The sequence below is a fragment of the Pleurodeles waltl genome, chromosome 4_1 (assembly GCF_031143425.1).
Source record: "Pleurodeles waltl isolate 20211129_DDA chromosome 4_1, aPleWal1.hap1.20221129, whole genome shotgun sequence".
NCBI lineage: Eukaryota > Metazoa > Chordata > Amphibia > Caudata > Salamandridae > Pleurodeles > Pleurodeles waltl.
Window position 1 is genome coordinate 819583203 of NC_090442.1, and position 20211 is coordinate 819603413.

The window sequence follows — 20211 nt, forward strand, 5'->3', positions numbered from 1 at the left end:
TGAGTCATGTGATATTGTGGTACTTGTGGGAATACTGCATTCGGTCTTATCTGCACCTTCACTGGTTTAACCCCTTCAATTAATCCGACCTCTTTTCCTGTCAAATCCCACACTCTCTCTGCCACAGACCCCTGTAGGTCAGCAGGTAAGTCGATCAGGGTGAACACTGGGAATAGAATGATTAGAGGGTAATCTTCACTCGTCTCACCCCCTTCTATGAACTGGCCCTCATCTCCTTCATCATCGCTGTTTGTCTGGACTTCTATTCCATCGTTGGAACAGGTAATTGAACATTTAGTCTTGCATAGTAAGTCCCTTCCCAGTAGGGATACTGGACTTGAGTCGCATACGACAAATCTATGCAAGCCTTGGAAACTTCCGATTTCTACCTGTACTGGGTCAGTAATTGGATTAGTCAGGTACTGGTTCGCCACACCAACCACTCGTATGGTGCGCCCTGATAGAGGTAGTCTCGGTACTTCTATGCTGTGGACTGTAGAGCGTGTAGCTCCAGTGTCAACTAAAAACGAAACCTTATAGCCCATCACCTTTCCTTCTACATATGGGCCTCTCTGATCTACTTCTAACGAGGCTGCAAGCCTACACTCTTCACTGTCTGAACTGTCATCTGACCATTCCTCATTCATTTCATTTTCACCTCGTAGTGGGAATTGTTGTACAGTGTTGTTTTGACTTGTCACCTGACCTTTGACCTGCTGAGGAAGCGTCACCTGTTGCTGTCCCATTGGAGCTAAGGGTAACTGCATTTGCTGTCTAGGCACCATAGGAATCTGCTGTTGCATCGGTTGTACTGGCACGTTTTGAAAACGCGGCATGAACATTTGTTGCATAGGTTGTACCCCTGGCATTTGCATCAAGTTATTCTGTAAATTCAGGTTCTGATGTCCCATTCTTGGACCTCGCGGATTCTGTTGTGTACCAACATTAATGCTCTACTGAACTGCACCATCATGCACCATATTTGGACAATCCTGCTTCCAATGTCCCATGCCCCCGCACGCATGGCATGGTGACATCCTCTTTACTACGTGTCCGTCATTCTGAACGACGCCATTATTCATGTCCAAATTACGATTCACAAAACCTCGACCTCTACCTCTCGGCTGTGCCTGAAACCCACCATTCATTTGCGGTTGCTGGTGCATCATTTGCTGAACACCATTTCCCTGAATTCCAGCTTGTGCAGCTCTTATCTGCATCACCATCACCTTCTCTTTCAGCTTTTTCTGCTTCAACTCAATTTCATCACTACAGTATTTCGCATACTGTAACACCTCATCAATCGGTTTAGCTTGCCAACAAATCAAGTGATTCTTAATCATCTGACCAACCTCTGGTCTCAGCCCTTCAACAAATCTGAACACAAGATGATTCATTTCTTTCGGTTCGATCATCTCAGTACCACTGTAATGTTTAAATGCCTTTAACAACCTCTCATAATAGGCATGTATTGATTCTTTAACTTCTTGCGAAGTCCGGTCGATTTTCTGCCAATCGGTCACCTTCGGCGACACTTTTTGTTTCAAAAACTCAATAACCTTATGATAATATTTCATCACCTCTTCAGAAGGTGCTCCAGTCATCTTATCCCTTGCTGGTTCCTTCGTGGGCCAATCTACCCCTCTTTTGCACTCGAGCCACAAATCCGGTGGAACATTAATCTCAAACAAGGTATTTAAGTCTTCCCAAAGACATTTTGCAAGCTTCACAAATCTGTCTGTCTGTTGATACCACTCGATCGGTTTTTCTCTTAATCTCGGGTAATCATTTGTAAAAGACAAAATATCTCCCCTGGACCAAGGCACATGGACTAAAACACCACCAGCCGTTTCTCTCATGGGCAGGATTTTTACTGAATCTAAATTGGGTGTGGTTGTTGTTTCAGTAGACCCTGGGCTATCCTTTTTCCCCTGGTCTCTTTTCTTTGCCCACCGGCCTTCCCATTTTTCTAACGAACCCCAAATTTGTGCACTTTGTAGTAATTCTTTCAGGTGTGTCTTCATGTCTGCAGATCTCATGTGATCAAAATCTTTGATGTCAAAATCGAATCTGTAGCTTCTTTTCAAATGCTTCGTGTTACCAATATCAATATTGTATTTGTCTGCCAGGTTTGCAAATCTCTGGTGTATCTTTCCTACTTCTTTGGTAATCTTAGGACATAAGTATCTCAATTCTGCCTCAGTGTAGGATTCCAACCTATTTACTCCCATTGTTCCTTCCACTAACTCAGCAGCTTCTGCCCCTAGGTGTACAGGATTCGGATATTCGTCTTGTCTTTCCTTTTCAGGATCAATTTAGTTTACTGTAGTTTTTCGAGAAGCAGAAGTTTTCTCTAACCACTCGTTTAATTGCTGTACTGTAAAACCTTGCAGTGAGATGTTTCCTGCATGTATCATTGGAGTATGTGAGGCATTCGTACTCATAGTTTGGGGAGTCAAAACTCCCAACCCTGCTTGTCGCATTGCTTCTAGAGGTGCCCCTAGCGGACTGAGGTCCATTAAGGGTCTTTGTTGCTCACATACCTGTCCTTCCTGGGCCATTATCTGTGGAGTTCTAATAGACCCTCCTCTTATCGCTTCGTGAGTCATAACTCCCTGTTCACAAGTTCTTGTTTTCTCTTGGGCATATAGCGGTACTGGGGGACTGACAGTAATAGGTAGTGATATAGCGGCAGGTGTCTGACCTGCTCCCAGACTTCTTGGAGCTCCAACACCATAGGTCTGTTCTAATGTACCTGGTACAGGCACTAACGGAGGTCCTGCTACAGGGTTATATCCTGGTATCAGCTGTGGAGGTTGTGACACTAGCTTTGGAGTTGACTCAATTTGAATCAGTCTTGGCTTTGTGTATATCGAGTCTGGCGGCACCACCAAGTTTGTAGTAGTCTCAAGCACTGGAACATCGGGATAGATTCTTTTTATCTGCGGTGGAGGCTGCAACTGTGTCGGTACATCTGGTGCAGTAGGTACACTGTCACCATTCTGTATCAAGGCTGTATCGCTAGTCTGTACCGTATCAGTAACTCCCTTCTCCTGCGTCTGGTTCCCAGGATTCAAGCTAGTACTCGGAACATCATCGCTCACCGCATAAGGTGGTGGTCGATCATGTAACAATCTATCCATAAACTCCTCATCCTCTGAATCATCCTCTTCTTCCCAGGACCTTTTTTGTTCTTTAACTTTGTCTGAATCTTTGTTAGTTTTACCAGATTCTTTCTTTCCCTGTGTTTCTTCTCCCTGTGTTATCGCTGGAAACAGCTTTAACCCATCTACTATTCCCCGTCTCCACATTTTATTCTCATTGTCCCATCTAGCTTCTGCATAGGATTTTTCTGCCCTTGTTAATCTCCTGTGAAACCTTTCTTGCCTATGTTTAAGAGCCATCAGGTCCCAAATCGCCAAAGCCTCATATTGTGCCGGTCTCGGAGGTGGTTTCTGCGTACTTAACATCCACCTTAAGTTTTCTAATACCTTTTGATTGAATGTCCCATGTTCCGGAAACGCTAGACACCCTTCTTTCTCCGTCAACTTGCGCCATTGTTTTATCCATAAACAAGGTGCAACACCCTTTTCCTCCATAACCGTATAAGCTGGAGTACCCTCGGGTGGTGTAGGTTCCCCATCGGTTGCGACAATGTACACATCTCCCCTCAAAGCGCTTTTGAATGCCTTAACAAAATTCATTTTACAATTCTTTTATTCAGAAAAACGGCTTAATTCCCAGGCCACTCTTCACCTATCCTTGTCTCAGCCTATTGCCTCTCACGGACGGCAGCCAATCCGTGCGCGACTCCTCTTAACATCTGACCTATCTCAGCGCGGCACCACTGACGTCACACTCACTCACTCTGCAGCTGACAAAGTCTTGCGGCTTGTCCACACCTTTACTAACTCATACAATTCATACAAACTAATGCGATTTATTGCAAACACTTAAATGACAATACAAATCTGCCGGTTTTCTACAGGAAGGGTAACACATTCGCTTCAGAACTTTACAGAGATTTCACTTGAAGCCTCGGCCGCTACTCTCTCCTTCTCAGTTCCCACATGTGCAAGCAGAATTCGACCTGCAAATTCTACTCTCGACTTGTCAATGACTCCTTCTAGTGCACTTTAGAGCTCGTCAAATCTCCATCGAAGGTTTCATACATACGTTATGATTCAAACCTGATTTGTCAACCACGCCCGATTGACCTATTAAACCGCACAGATTACAACATAAACTATGTTTCTCATCCTACTCCGGAGTCTTAGACCTCGACTGGTCCGTATATACTAATCAACCACGTGGATAATTTTGAACAATAAGCGCTGCATTCACATGAAGTACGCCAACTTCCCTACTCTCATACCGTGGAGTACGCCCACTCCTGCTAAACAACACTTAATTTGGCCTAAATACACACAAGTCTTCACAATCTTCTGCAAGATGCATAAGCTTTAAGCAAGCGCAAAGACCCTAACCACACATACTATGGCGCCGAGAACATTCCTAACTCATCTAGGCAGGCTCTGAGATCCCGGGAAAGCCCATGGTGAACCTAGCCACTCATCGTTGTGCCAAATTTCATTATCACAGAAAACAAAATTAACAATAAAAACTCCGTCCTAGGGCCCCCAAGGGCCTAACCGTCGCTCTGCTACCAGAACTGCTAACGCGTCCCTCTATGTTAATTTATACACATCTGGACTCGTTTTAGGTCGATGAACCTTTTGACCCAGTGGTGAGTTTCCGTAAGACGAGATTACCAATCATTAATCAATAGTATTATGAGAGTTAGCATCAGAATTTATTTCACAAAGACCATTAATGAACCTTCGGCGCATTCATTAGTTCTCAGACTCAAAATAACCACACCTTGAAGGAAGATTTTGTGAATTTATTCCCTATTGATTACAATCTAATAATAATAAACGTATTAGTTTCAAAACCAAGAAGCATAAGAGCATAATCATAAAATGACAACTACAATAAACTTTCAACAATGCGATGATCAGGATCATAAGATAGATACGTTAGTAAAGAATAGATCATGGTGCATAATAATTTATAAGATATCAGTTCAGCATAGCTATGTGTCAGTCACGTCAGTTCCGTCAGTCAAATGAACACCCTATCTAACCTCAAATTAGCATTAGCATGTTGGGCTTCATGCGAAACAATTTAGAATATCAATTTGGAAAACCTCTAACTATTATCTAATTAAACATACAGCAGTTGGTACCTAGAAAGAAAGGCAAAAGATTCCGTTAGCAAATAATTACCCTCCTCGAGATAGGTCAGCATTCAGGATCAGTCTTCGTCTTCAGGACATCAGTAGAGTCACCGTCAGTCTATCTAAGTTGGAAGCAAGGAACACTTTCCCTTAAGGGGAAAGTTAACGGATAATCTATGGACAAGGTTATTTTCTAAGTCTCAAGTCATCAAATAGAGTGACAGAGTTTCTGGATGCAATCAATATCATCCCCTGCCTAATGTGTCTCGTCTCTCGTGTCATGAGTTTTTATCCCCTTTTCCGTGATACATTCCCCCAAAATTCTATTGGTTAGTAACTATACCCCATTATTGGTAACCAATCAAATTGTACATTAAGTAATGCATTTGTCATTTCTTGATATTGGCTCGTCTTCTAATTGGTCTTCATAATCGGCATTTTTGTAGGTGGCATATCCGGGGTTACTTCACCATCTTGGCACACGTCTCGGGTCAAGAGTTCTCTTCTCCTCGCTTTAGTGTCCTTGGAAGTGTCCATGTTTGTTTCAAATCTCACAGTTTTATATTAGAAGCTACTAACATGCGGATGAGAAAATTCCACGATGTGTCTAACAAATGCAGAAAAGAACAATGGCTGGGTCATGGTCGTTTGCAAGTCCGCACACTGGAGAAGCAGAAAAATACGCTTTTAAATGAAAGTTACACAGCTAGTTCGCGACTCATGCTAACTTAAGATATACGAGTTCTAATGAAAACAGTTTTAATCGTGGTAATACATATAATTAGAGATTATTTTCTGTTATTCAGCATTAGTATTCACAAGCGAATAAATCTTCACGTTTATTAATACATCTCAATTTATTAATTTGCATCGTCAGATGTAAGCATTTCACATCTATAAAATATATGTTTAAGCTACGCTCTCTCAACATGAATAGTGAGTTCAAGCAGCCGCTCACGCTTGCTTAATGTGCTCTTGTCTTTTGTACTATTTTCTTAGGGAAAAATGTTCCCACGCATCCAGAATCAATGTTAGGAGGCATTTTGCAATAATAAACAGGGTTAGATGCAGCAGAAAACAAATTGAGAATGCAAGGATCACTTGCACTCACTAAATGGCTCAGTGTTAGAATTTGTTTTCCTCCAAATTACTCTTAATTACGCGAGAAGGAGTGATCATATAATCAGTAATAAAGCAATATATTTGGAATAGCAGCTTCAATAATTTACAAAAATGTTTATGTCACCCAATCTGTAAAATACTATGGGCCTTATTTAGCGTTTGGCGCAAGAGATACCAAATCAAAACGTATGCAGATGACCCTTCCAACCTATTACAAGAGCCATAGACTATAATGAAATACGGCGGAAGGAACATCCATCACGCACCAAGCCCTAAATATTGTCTATGTTTCTGAATGTTTAGCTGTTTATGCTTGGTGCATTTGCATTCTTCAGTTCGCGTGTGGATGCGTAACAAAAAGGGCATATTACGTGCGCCATTAAACACGTTTATCTATAAAAGCTACCAAGTTGGGAAAAAAGTGATTCTGTGAACAACATCCTAAAATATGCAGGGAATGTGAAAGAAAGCAGTCTAAATTCGGTGACACTTACTCTTTTTAATGTATGGGATAAAACAACATTGTACTGCTGGAAAAGAAGAAGCGCACAGCTTCTGGTGTCCTGCATACTGTTTTGGCCAATGGACAACACAACATGGGGGAAGCTACGTCTGCAGCAGAGAATGACAATGATAACACTGCTGGGGAAAACACTTGCGACTGACTATTCTCAGTGCACCTGGTTAGGCCAGAAAATAGACGATAACTATATGCCTCTGGAAACAACAGGTGATCAAATACATAATCATCATCTTCATCACCATCAATACGATTTAGCAGAAACAGAACAGATGCGGAATGCAGACGAAATCATGTTTTCTATAAAATCATAGCCAAGCACCCTGCAGTTGAATTTACTGATGATTTCTATTCAGATGGAATTTTAATTTCTTGACTTGCTGTCAATATGCATTAGACCATACACGAAGGTAAACACTGGTTGAACATCCTGGTTCAGTAAAGCATCTGCAAAAATTAGGAAACTGTAGCCCAGGAGGATTCGAGGTCATGCATGCAAAATAGATCACAGTTCTAACGGCCCTGAAAGAGAAATGTCTCCATCTGTTACAAACAATATGTGCGGCATTTTCTGCATTATTTTGTAGATACTGATATCTCTTTAGAAAGAGCACCAAGGGCCAAATGTAGCAAAGGGTTTTTCCCATTCTGTGTCAATGGGAAAATGTGTTCGTACATGTGGCCCCAACTGACTGACGTTTTTTGAAAGAACACAAAGCATATGGTAATGCCCAAGGAAGGCCTCATGACCTAACATTGGTTGCCTCTTTTGGTTCCGCCGATAACATTTTAAATAGAGTGCTAAATAGACCATGGTGATTCCTAACGTATCTCAGACCACAGGTACCTATGTGGGTAATGCACTGACTATATTTGCTGGTATCATCACCTTGCCTCAACTCAAAAAGGTATAACATGTTACATGTTTTTACAAACAAGTTGTCAAGTACTACAACCAACAATGATCAAACATACATCAAAATGAACCCGTTTGTGTATGACGTTAACAGGGGGTTCCATGCATAAAGCGGACCTTCCTGTGCAGACATCTGCTACAAACTACCTGAGCTTGCAAATGACATCTAGTTTAGATTTGGAAGCCCAGTCTGGCGTCCCACTATCCTGCACTGTGTGCTGAATGACGCCCTTAAAGCCCTGGTGACCAGTGGTGCCAGATGAGGTAAAGAGAGATAGGACTGGAGTGCCCTCTCGATATCTGCATCATAACATCCTATTACAGAGTGATTGAGGCCAACAGAATACTTTTGTTTTGTGCTTTCATTTCCCAAGAGGAAGATCGTTTTTAACTGCTTGGTCCTACATGGCAAAATGTGTGAGCTTTTCCAGTCAAGCCATGTTCCCTGACTCATTCAAAAGTCGACAGAAAATAAACTTACTGGAAATGTCTTCTTTTAACCCAGAGTAATGGAAAAAAATACCTCATGAGAATTGAGGAATCATTTCAAGTTCTAACTTTTCTGGGAGCATTGGCCTATTTGACAGATAATAGCATTGGAAGAGCGACCTTCTCTGCGTTTCCTTAAATGAACATCAGGCAGGCTGGGTCAAGGTGGTAACTGCTTCTGATAGCTCTCTCACTGTCATCAAACACAGTTGGCTGTGAGTTTGTCATTAGAACATTGAGAACCTGAATTGCCCTGCAATAAGTATCGTTAATAAACTCCATCATTTCTCACTGCATACTTTAATATGTGTGTCAGAATACGGAAACCATCCCGTGACCTTGTTCCAATACCTTGATGGGTGTTTGAGGGGGTTCACTGTCAGTCAGCACGCAGAGGCGAGAATTATGCTTCGTTTCCACTTCTTTCCTATGCAAATCTTCTTGAACCGTTATGAATACTACATTTCCCCTAGCCCCAAGGAAATCGAGTATAAATAACACTAATCATTATTCCTTTCCTTTTGTAGGTCCCTTTACATATCTTAAATATCCCCTTTTGCTACTGATTTCAGACAGTTGATTTTTTAGAGTTTTTTATTTTTTTGTTCGTGATGACTTGTCAACTGATTGCTTTTCGGAATACTAACTTCCCAATTGCTCTTCATATATCTGTGGTCAGTGGTTTATGAATATGACATCACCAGTGCCTTAGGACTCTGTAATTTCTTGTTGGAAATTGAGTCCTAGGTGAGGGGATGAGACCAGTGTACGCTCCCCCACTAGGCAGTATCAATTTTGATAGTAGACTGAGCCAAAATGTTAGAGACCAGGATTGAGGATGGGGAGTAGGGGCCTCAAATACCAGGGTTCCCCTAGCTGCTTCACAGCCCTGCACTGCGAGTATAGTAACATAAAGTGAATGCACTATGCATTCTGTCCCCTGAAACATTCTCCAGCACAACAGTCACATTCCAGCCACCATTATGTGACTCTAGATTACATGCAACTTTGATTGATCTCTCAATCACTGACTTTTAAAATTAGCCCTTAATAAATTGGTAATTGCTGAAATTATTCTACAATGCTAGTTTACAAATTACTTAACACATTATGGTTCCTACGACTAATATTACATATACTACACATTTCCAAAGATCCCAGTTATTGTGTCGGTCTCTGTGCTCCAAAAATGGCTATGCATGGCCCTCTCTACAGTTTAAGATAGAGATTGTAATAGACAGAAACAAGTGTAAAATACCCAAATAACTACTAACTATGATATTAAAATGCCTGTACTTCCTCTATTTCAGCCTCATCATTATACCATTCTAGTATCTAAAAATAATTTGCATAGCAGCTACTATAATATAGGGTAAAATAGTTATATACTGGGGTAAAGTGCAATATGCCCATCTAACTAAGGGCCAGGTTACTCCATCACAAACATGAAGGGCATTGCGCCTGTTTAATTGCAAGTGCATTACGATATAATAGGTATCTAATTTTATGGTGTTTTTGGGAATGCACGGAATGCATGCATCTCTTTGGGGCATGTGTGTTTTATAGTGGCCAATTTCCGGAGACCATTGCTGTGTTGCTGTGCCTATCTCTGGGATCTGATCTATGTTTTCCTGTTTGTGCATTTGCCAGCCAGCTAAGTGTTACCCCACCTGTGACCTTTCAATCATTAACCTCAGGCCTAGGTCTCAAAGCCTGCCTGACCACGTACCTATGTGCCAGAGTTGAAGATGAGTTCACAATGGGGGAATCTAATAGCGGCGATGCAACTTTTTCCATGTATATAAATGTATCGCTGTGTGCATCGACATTGATTAGCCCAATATTATCATATTTATTGCTTATTGTCATTTGGGTACATAATTTCAGTTTAGTAGATGAGATAACTTTATTCTGATCTTTGAATTTTTATTTTGCTCATGCTATTGATTATGTTTCTTTACACTTTTAACAGTGTTTTGTGTAAAGTGCTCTATTGCTCTAAGGCTTTCTACATGTGATGCACAACATACTCAAAAAATAAATAGACTTATAGACTTACTTTAGTTGGTGCAGGAACTTAGATGGGGGGGATTGGCAATTTCCTATACCAGTGAGTCACCATGATCCTTTGAAGGGGGAAATTAATTTTCTTTATGGAGACAGTTTGGGTGGGTGACCTAGAATGAGCATACTATATACATACTAACAAATGAATTGCAATACATTAAAACAAAATATATTTTATTTGATGCAAAACGTCATGTTTGCATGTGGCTCTGTCTGTATGTTTGTATTTGTGCATGCATGTATGAGTTTGGGTGTGTGTGTGCGTTAGACACAGAGATAGAGAGAAAGATACAGACACCCAGATGTGTGCGTTGAAAACATGATACAACCTAAAAATGATATTGACTTGTTATGGCTAGCTAAGAAAACCATACCTCCTGCCCCCACCAGGAACTGCTTTAACCATTTATCACCGATGACATCTGAAATGTCACAATCAAATATATCACTGGTGATAAAAGAAATAATCTATAACATTAATGCATGAACGATTGTACTATGTGATGCAGTTTGTGCACATTAAAATAGCGCACAAAATGATTAAACAACATGTAGTTCATGGCTAAGAAATAAAACTTAATCCAACATTGTGTGCAATGAATATCGGAACAAAGGGTTGACTTTTTAAAACATCCTTGAAAAACCTTATGTACTTATCATAAATGAACTTTTTCCCTGTGATAGAGAAAAATGGACATGTAATAGAGGGGTGACAAAGTGCACACAAGATACGGGGATATCAACAAAATTGGTATATATTTGAATTTTACATGCAGTATGCATCAGGTAGAGGTACAGCTTAAGTACATTTCCGTAGAAAATTAGGTTAAAGATAGTTTTTATTCTCTGGTCAGCTCAATTTTTTTGTAAGCTTCAAATATCACTGCAATGGAAGTGTTTCTTGACAGAAGCAATCTAAGCATACATTTTGCCAAAATAAAATGTTGGTGGTGATTATGATTGCCTTATAATTTTGTGACTCATGAAACATTTTGCTCAGGGGTTTCAATTACAAGGTGAGTCAATGAATAATTACTGGGTGCAATAAAGTGTGCACCCCCACTGTTTACTCAAACCAGATATCAGCAAATTAAACTTGCAGATATATACCTCCAGGTAAATGATCAGAAATTACAGGACATGCAGATTTTGATGGGGAAATGTGAAAAATCAACATAGTACATCCCATTTGAAGTTCTTTGCTTATAACAGATGATTATAATTACACCTACTAAATGTAAGATCATAGGTGTTAGAAATGGGGTCTTTGGTTGGCAGTCAGGTTACCCTCTGTCCAAGCAAGGATCCTCACTCTAGTCAGGGTAAGTCACAGATGATCCAACTTATTCTGTGCCCACCCTCTGGCAGCTTGGCACTGAGCAGCCAGGCCTAACTTAGAAGGCAATGTGTAAAGTATTTGTGCAATAAATTATACAATAACACCACATAGGACCACAAAAGTACACAACACTGTGTTTAGAAAAATATATAATATTTATCTGGTAAGATGCAGGTCAAAACGATTAAAATGCAATAAGTAAATGTTGAGATATCACTGAAAAGTGATATAAAGGCCCTCATTCCAACCCTGGCGGACAGTGGAAAAAGGGTGGTAAGACCGCAAACAGTCCGGCGGTCATTACCACCCCATTATGACATTGGCGGTCTGGCATATGCCAAATCGCCAATGTCCCGCACCGTCCGCCACAGTGGTAACGACCTCCAGGCTGGAGACAATGGTCTCCAGCCTAGCGGCCGTCACTAGACTGCCGGCGGTATCAGGACCCTGCATACCGCCATGGATTTCGTGGGGTTTTCAACCCCACCTCTGAGTCCTCCCCCAACACCCAGCTCCTTGAATACTTAATACTGAAATGCTAAAGACACTTTCTCTTGGGAAAGTATGCCGCTTTGAGGCAATCCTACTAGGGCCCCTGATGTTCTTCTGAAAACTGTGTTTTATCTACTGAGTTCCTGGAGTGCTACTTTTGTGGGGTTTGTCCCTGCTAATTATCCAGGATTTCACAGTACACACTACAGGAAGCCTCACAACTGATAGAATCCTGATTCCCAAGCAAAAATTATTCTAATTGCCAATATTAAGTATCAACAGTTATTGGAAGAAAAAAGAAAGGCAAGCTAGATCCTTCACCTCAATGTAGTTTTTTGTAAATCTGATAAAACTTACCTGCTGCTTTTCTGCTGTAAGTAGAAAACACCACATGGAGCTCTAATAAGCCAAGTGACTAGGAGATAGAGCATATGGAACTATGAGGTAGCTATGTCATATTTATTAATGTCAACATAGACAAATGTCTTATGTAAACTAAGCAGCTTCCGATGATGTATTTGTATGGTAAGAAACTATAATAATAATCTTTTCTAGACTGGAGGCAGCTAGTGCTGTGTTGCTGTCCATATACTATGACCATTTGACCTGTGTATTTTAGAGGAAAAAAATTAATATATTAGTTTAAATCATGAGAAAGCATTTACCATCTTTGGGTGATACAGCATTGATTATGATATATATTTCAGTTGTAATCTTCTTAATATTATGGTTTTAATTTATCCTTAGCTGCACTGAATATTAAAACATAGACGTTTCGAGTAGGTACAGTGCAAATAGCTAATTGTTATAGATCATATATGGGTAAAATGTGACCTGTTTCAATAACAGTTAACCTACATGAACAAATGTGTGATAAGGAAATGAAGAAAGTAGTTTCTGTCAAATGAATGCTGAAAGCACAATATAATGACCTGAGATGCATTTGTCAATTTATGTTTGATGAGAAAGTGTTCTGATGAATTCGCCTTTCATAAGAATTTGTTGTTTCATGTACTGATATTGTATTATGCTTTTCTGAAATAAAGCATTATAACAGTAACAGATATAGGCCCTCGTTATGAACCTGGTGGTCTCATGACCACCAGGTTCGCAGTGGCGGTCTGACCAGCGCCAATGTGGCTGTCCGACCACCATATTATGACCTCAGTGGTCGTGCCGCAGTCAGACTGCCAGCACCACCAGGATTAGTCAAGCCCACGGTCTGGAAGTCATGGTGGTCCTAATCTGCCAGGGCAGTGCTGCAAGCAGCACTGACTACTTTGTTTTCCACTAGCGATTTCATGGAGGTAGCACCGCCATGAAAAGGCTGGTGGAGAACGGGTGCAGGGGGCTCAAGGAGACCCTTGCACTGCCCATGCACTGAGCATGGGCAGTGCAGGGCCCCCCTGGCCAGCACCCTCGCATTGTGTGATGGTGCTGTTGCCCCCTGTGCACTACAGCATTGTTGACTTCTCTATTACGAGCTAAAAACAATGCTGTATGCCATTTCCTGCTAGGCCAGCAGGCAGAAACTGAGATTTCCACCCACTGACCCTATAGGAAACTCATCATCAGCCCGGCGGGGAGGCAGCCACAATGGTGGCAACCTCCCAGTACTTTCCGTCTACCAAAATCATTATGAGGGCCATAATATTAAAAAACATGGAATATGAAATTGCATTGGTTAACCTTGGGTTATTTATATAGTAAATATTGAGTTTGATCAGGCAAGGTGTGAAATTATATCAGATGAAAAGACATATTTAAATAGGGGGCGGCACCATGGAGCAAAGCACATGGAAGCATGCAGTCCTTGAAAGACACCACGATTCACAAAAAAGTGTTAACAGCCCCACATGTACCATCAAAGGTACAAACATGAGCGACCTGGGCAGGGGCAAAGCCGCCCAAGGGGACAGCCATCACGAGCCTGCACCACTGCTGCACAAGCCAGGCACAAAATGTGGAAATGGGATAACAATTCCAAGACCTGCCATGGCCATGCGACCTCCCCAGGTGCACAGCTGCCTGGGGAATGCAAAAATCTTGCACCACGTCCCACCACGCTGCAAGCAGGAACATCCCCAGGCCTCAAGGCAAGCAGCAGAAAGCCAATGCATAGTCTATGACAAGAAAGCAAATGTCCATGCAGGGAGAGCTGTAACAAGCGCTTACTACAACAATGATTGAACACCATGGCACAACCCTAAGTGTGACAGGAAGTGCAGGAGTGCTCTAATTGAGGCACCAAACAATGGATGCAGAACCAGGCATCACAGAATCTCGGACAGAAGGGCACAGCTGCGGGTACCACATTGAAAAAGCTGCTCCCACCCCGCATGGACAGCAATGTGAATGCAGAGTGAAGGGAAGGAGCCAAAAACCAGCAATTAGACACTTAAGAGCAGTAGCACCTGGCAAAACACTGCCAAAAAGGAGCAATTCAGCCTGCCATTGTGCTGAGAGCATCCTGGAAGATGACACAAAAAAACAAGCATTTATGCAATGGGTCTCGCATTTGCTCGAGTTAGAGCTATTAGCATTGCAAACCCCTAACTGGACTTTTCTTGCCACATAAACTGATAACGAAAAGTAAAACAGTTTCACATATGCAAGCCTATGGTCACCATTAGTGTGAAGGAGGCATAAAAAAGGAAACAGAAGTTCACTCGCAGTGAAATTTATCGGCAAAAGTGCAATTATCTATGTAACCGGCAAAAGTAGAATTATCCAGGTAACCAGCAAAAGTACAATTATCCATGTAACAGGGTCAATGTGATGCAAAGTGCTCGACTACTGCCCAGCGAGATTGTGCTGCATAGGAAATAAAAAAGAAATAGTGCACAAGCCATTCGGAAAATGCAGAGTCTCGTATGTTTTCAGTAGTTTACCTGTGCTGTAGAGGAGGGCTCAACACCAGAAAAGGCATGGGCTCTGCATGCCTTTCACCAATGAAATCAAGCGAATTTTAAAAGGCAAGCCCACGAACCAACCAAACTTATGACCGTGGTTAAAAGCCCACAGAGAGATTACAACAGGGGCCAGAGCACTTGCAAGCACTCAACCTTAAAAATTACTGTTCTGCTACAGAGAAGAAGTCATATAATCCACTGTGTCTATAAAACAAAGACCCACATCACAAATTATATATAAAATGCAGAAGAAAGGCACTGGTTGCAAAATAAAGCCCCAGCACTTTACATATAGAGTTATAGATGTGTAACAGTGAATTATAGGGATTTTTTTTTTACCAAGGGATTCTGAGTGACATCATATAGACAATGAAAGAGAACATTGATTTGTCTATGATGTCACTCACTACCCCAAGATGAAAAACATCCCGTGATTCATGTTTTACCTATCTATAAATTTATGTTGTGTATGGCACCCAAAATCATGTGCTTCTGCTTTAAACTGCTGCGGAATGGAAAAAGAGTAACAGGGACACCTTGCATAATTGTGCATCTGTGATGTATCCCTCTTCCAAATGTAAAAAAAAAATATCCTACCCACCATGATTGACCAACCCCCACCATCCTCCCTAACTTGCTTCTCTCTTCTCCAGCTGTGCTTTCTGCTTTAAGTCAAGGCAGACAAGCAGAGCTGCTCTGACTACCTCTCAGAGAGCTGCATCAGACTGTCATGGAAAGTATGATGTAGCAACTGGGGGTACTTAGGTTTTTTGTAAATTCAATTCAATTCAGCTTTATTTCGGCATATAACACTATAAAAGCATACTAGCAAAATTCATAACTCTCTAAAAGAAATTGAGCTTCTTAAAAATCGACAACATCAGGCCCATAATAAAATTCATATCCTAAACACCCTCAAGAGCATATAATATTATGGTTATAATATAAAGTTGTCAATATAAATATTAAAAAAGGTCAAATTGTCAGCAAAATAATATAGAATACACAGTACTAGTCGCCATCAGATTTTCTGAAGTCCACGTGGTGCAAGTTGGCAAGTTATCAATGAACATATTTTAAAATAGGCAAATTGTCAATGAAAACGTTTTTTTTAAAAAATACACAATGCTAATCACCTTAAAATTTTCTGACGCAACTATAATTATAGATCTTAATACAAAAGAACAGTAGGAATTGAATCTCTATGGTAATAGCAAAAACTACGTATGTGCGCCAGTAAGTAACCATTGTAAATATGGGGTTTATGCTTTTCTAAAATCCTTGCCGTTGTACATACCACCATCATGTGTGAACTTGTTTTACAGATTCGAAGAGCTGAATGGCAATCCCTAATGCCCAATGATTTACATAATGGTTTTATAGAATAAGCCCTCTGTTTCTTGTACCCCTGACAATAGAATATAACATGTGCAACACTCTCTTGGGCCATACATCCCATTGGGCAAAGGTTGATTGGATTTTCCACTTGTTTCCATCTTGATGTAAAAGCCTGCAAGGGTAAGTCTGAATCTAATAGAAAGTACGCGTGCTAAGGGTGAGGGTATTATATCTAACAAATGCTCATACTTGTAGTGACACTTTGTTAATTAGATGTCCTCTGTCAAACTGGGTGATGGAACTTATGCCATCTCATGTAATTGCTGGCTCGACCAATAGACATCCTTCAAAACCTGGTTGGCATTCTTTGGGAGATGAGTGAGATCAGACCAATACAGTCCTAGGCCTAGTTTATGGAAAAGAGTTTTTACATAATTGCACCGTGGAAGTTTCTCTAAGTTGGGGGCTGCTAACACTGCGCTAAGTCAGAGTCTATACAGGTCTAAAATATCTGTGGATCATAATCTAATCCAATATTGGAGTGGCCTTAGGGAAGCTAACTTTGCTACAGAATACAGATTTAAATCCATTCATATAGGCAGAGTGGCAGAACTCAAAGGCACTTTTAATAAAGTTTTTATATACAGATTTTCTGCTCTCTCTAGTCCTTGCAAATTGCAGCATCCCCAAAGCTCAGCACCATAGATAACTCCTCCTCTGGCCTGACTTTTATAGATTTCCATTGCCAGCGTGATGGGATATTTAGGTGATCTGGCAGCAAATCTCAATATACCACCTGCTTTGTTTCAAACACATAATACACTTTAGCAGATGGACTGACCATTTGTGTGAATCCTCCATCCTTATTCCTAAATAATAAAAATCCATTACTCTCTCTAGGATTTTCCCATCAAGGATTATCGCTTTCCTCATCCTGCGTTTTGAATCCCCAAACATCATATATTTGGTCTTAGATGCATTGATTTGGAAGCCATAATCCCTACAAAACAGCCAAAAATTCTCAAGCCACCTATTTAGACCTGTAGCAGTTTATGAAAGCAGTAGAGTATCATCTGCAAACAGGAGATATGGTGTTTGGACTCCATCCACTTTCGGGACATCGTTTACACCATCAAGCAAGTAATGTATACATGCGTTTATGAAAAGTAAGAAAAGTGTGGGGGCTAATACACAACCCTGTCTCACACCTTTCTGTAAGGGAAATTCCTCTGTAAGTTCACCATCTGTTCCCCATCTTATTCTAGCATAACTTCCAGTATATAGTTCTTGGATAAATTTTAAAAGGGGTCCTGGGACTCCAATCTTACCCATTATTTCCCATAGTTTATCTCGGGGAACCAGATCAAAAGCTGACTTTAAACCTACAAAGGCGACAGAAAGTCTCCCTGGCTCTAGGTCAACAGTTTTCCATTTTATGTTTTTAAAACGAAAAATCTGATCTATTATGCTTGTTTTCTGCCTAATTCCTGAATGCAGGTGGCTTAAGGCACCATTGTCCTTTATCCAATCTCTAAGCCTACCCAAAACTTGGTAGGAAAATATCTTTTGTAGGTTGCATAAGAGGCTTATTTGTCTGTAGTTGCCTGGGATTGACCTGTCCCCTTTCTTATGGATTGGGACTATTATCACACCTCTCCATGTTCAGGGAATTTGAGACCCCACCAGAATAGAATTGGAAACACTATTAATGTAGGGACACCGAAATTTGGGGTCCGATTTAAATACATCGCAGGGAATTCCATCTAAACCCCGCGCCTTTCCTGATTTTTGTGCTAGGATCGCTCTCTCTTTCCCTCAAGGTGAAAGCTAGGAGCATGCCTTTATCCAATAAATCTGTCATTACTTGCAGGCACAGTTGTTTCCTGTTTGTAAAGGTCTGTAAAATGTTGCAGTCAATTCTCAGCGGATATATGACAATCGGGTCTTGGGTTTTCATTACTCTCTCTAGTGGCAATCAAAAAACAAATTCGATTGGAAGTTCTATCCTTTGCTGCTAACAGCAGTTCCTGCCAGGTCTCCTCCTCCCATTTGGACATACAGATCTTTATTATATGGGCATAATCGCATCGTGCTAAGGTTAAGTTCTCTCTGTTATTTGCTCTTACTGCCTCCAAAAGTCTACTCTTGGCCTATCTACACTCTTTGTTGAACCATCTGCAATTGCTCCCCGTGGGCAGTTTTTTCCCCTTGCAAGCTCAAGGGAATAAATCCCTCAAAGAGGAAAAAAAACATCAAATGCCTGCCTATAAGGTGTGTAGATGACCTTTTAGACGATGCGCCTGCGGAAGGATAGTTGAGAGTTAATTCATGCAGTTTACCCATTATGCCACTGGATTTGACAAAAGTCTCCCATTTAATTGGCCCTGGGTTCGTTTTTTTAGAAATGCCAATATGTCACTTGAATCAACATTTCCCTTGTTTATACTGCAAGGAGAATGGTTATCAGTGTGATAAGTCCTCCCGCTGCTGGCCCGGCCCCCGATGGTCTTGCACTCTTGCAATATGAAATAAACCCCTGACTAAAGATATTCGAGTTAGACCAGGTCTCCTGAAAAAGACAAACATTAAAAGTATAAATTAACTGCCCCCACCCAGGATCTATAATCTTACTACAAATACCAGCTATATTTCATGAAATTAATTCAGAATCAAAGGATCCTGGCCTCACAAAAGTACCCATTGTACAATCTGAAATAGGTGTAAAATTTGACTGCAGATTTATAGCTACCACATTTACGGGCTTAACCTGAGCCACACTTCTAGCCGATGGTTGACTAATGATAATTGGATACCTGGCTCGGGTATTGTATAAGTAGATGAGGATAGAGATAGTCAATCAATGTCGGAAAGATTATCGTGTTTCGGTGGAACCTGGGTCACAGGGAGGTGCTTACTCTTAGTGCCACTTGCCTTCACATGTGCCAGCGAAAACAAAGAGGTGCTCTCAGTCCCTGTTCCATTGGGGACCTCTTGCTGATCTCTGCTGTTTCTCAATGTATCATGCAATTTTAGGCCTGTTCCTAAGGTTGTAGGTTTGTCCATCTCGTATTCCATAACGGATAGATTACCCCTATTGTACGAAACAATGTCAGACACAGGAAAATCCGCCAAAACATCTACTCAGTGCATCGGGCGGGAGGGCCTAAGAACAATGTTTGAACCATTCCTGAGGGGATTTTGTAGCTCTAGAGATAACAGGCCTTCCACTAGTTTGGGACAACCCAACCCCTGGAGTTACTGTATGACGCATGGCTGAAGTAATATCCGGATATATTATGGATCCGCACTGCCTGACGTGTCTAATCCAGTGGGTGACTTTGTTCTTTAAGACGAGCTACTTTCGCTCACTAAAGGCGACACTGATGGTACATTGCACATAAAGATTTCTTAGACCCTATCAGGTATCTTAGTAGGTGGAGCTATATGAGAGTGATTGTGAGGCTACACGCTTGAGAACTGAACGATAGATTGGCTCCCTTTTGCACTCTTGATCCAGAATCTGATGCAATGGTCGGAGAAATACTTGCTACAGCAGCCCGGATTATAAAATGATCAGTCATTTAGAGGCCTCTGGATTTCATAGTTGGGCAACATGGGGGCCGGGCAATCACTTTGGATAACTTAGTTTCTTGTGCCCCTGTCCAGCAGACATAAGAGATTCACCACCTCCTCCATCATTTGTCTGAGTTCCCTAATTTCTTCTCTTAAATTTAAAATGGTGAAGTCCTTATCTTCGTGAGAGGGAATTTGGGCATA